Source organism: Octodon degus, unplaced genomic scaffold, assembly GCF_000260255.1.
Source record: "Octodon degus isolate 3935 unplaced genomic scaffold, OctDeg1.0 scaffold00033, whole genome shotgun sequence".
In the NCBI taxonomy this organism is placed as follows: Eukaryota; Metazoa; Chordata; class Mammalia; order Rodentia; family Octodontidae; genus Octodon; species Octodon degus.
Window position 1 is genome coordinate 1,358,640 of NW_004524609.1, and position 1,575 is coordinate 1,360,214.

Consider the following 1,575-nt stretch of genomic DNA (forward strand, 5'->3'; position numbering starts at 1 on the left):
AATAAGTATATCTTCAAGGGGCATCCACTTAAATATGAAGGCTTCAAGTTTATCATTCTTTTCATTCAGATTTTTACAGTAGGGAGACAAAATGTTTCCACACACAGGTCTGATTTCTTTTATGAGTATAGTCTCTAGTTGTATTCATTTACCTATACAAACCTCAAATTTATTTTTTTATACCTGAGTAATACTCGATTGTATAAAAAAAGCACATCTTTTTTATTTCTCAGTTGATAGGCATGTGGGTTGTTTCCAAGATTTAGCTGTTGCTGCTATAAACACGGGTGCACACATACTGCTGTGGTATGATGATTTCAGTTCTTCTGGAACAGTCCTCAAGAGGGGAATCCCGGGGTTGAATGGAACCTCTAAATTTAGGGGGCTTTTATGCACCTCAGCACTGATTTCCATCCTGGCTGTACCAGTTTCCACACCTACCAACAGTGGAGAACAGTTCCTGCTCCCCCATCAGCTTGACTTCTTGATGATAGTCCTTCTTTCTGGAGTGAGATGGAATCTCAGTGTTGTTTCAATTTGTATTTGTCAAACAACCAATTATGTTGAACTTTTTTTTATATATTTATTTTCCATCTGTATTTCTTCATCTGACGGGGCCTGCCCATTAGCTCAGTTGTTTAAGTGCCCGCTTAAATAAAGCAGTCAGGCTCAGGTGCTGTGGTTCGAACCCAGATACTCACGCCAAACCAGGAATGCCCTGAAGGCATCTTGAGGCTGAAAAAAAAAATCCTTGTATTTCTTCATCTGAGAAGTGCATTTTCATCTCAAGTGCCCAGGTTTTATTGTGTATTTGAATTTTGGGGGCCTGAGTTTTAAAAATTCTTTATATGTTCTAGATAGAAGGCCTATGTCTCAGGGACAGTCAGCTAAAATTTATTCTGAATTTGTGGGTTTTCTTTTTATGCTATGAGTGATTTCTTTTCATGTGCAAAAACATTTCAATAAGATGAGATTCCAGTTGTTGATTCTTTGAAGTATGTCTCATGTAGTTTGGTTTTTGTTCATGAACTCTAACTACCCCTATGTCTTCAAGATTTCCACTACTCTCTCCTCAAGTAGATTTAGAGTTTCTATTTTAATGTTTAGATCTTTGATCCATTTTGACTTTAGTTAAGTTCATGATAATAGACATGGGTCTAATTTTAGTTGTCAGCATGTGAAAATCCAGTTTTTCTAGCACCATTTATTAAAGGCTATCTTTCTTGCAATGAACATATTTAGCCCCTTTGACAAAGATAAATAACTGAGTGTGTTTGTGGTTGTGTCTGCATCTTCTAATCTGTTCCATTGGTCTTCAGGTCTGGTATTTTTTTCCCACTGATTTTATTATAGTGGTTTTGTAATATAATTTCAAGTCAGGGATTGTAATGCCTCCTCTATTTCTTTTGGTGTCCAGGATTGCTATTGCTATTCTAGGTGTCTTCTTGTTCCAAATGAATTTTAGGAATGTTTTCACTAGATAACCGAGATATACTGTTATTTTAATCAGGATTGAATTGAATCTGTATAACAATTTTGGGAGTATGGCCCTTTTCACAATATTGGTTCTTTCTA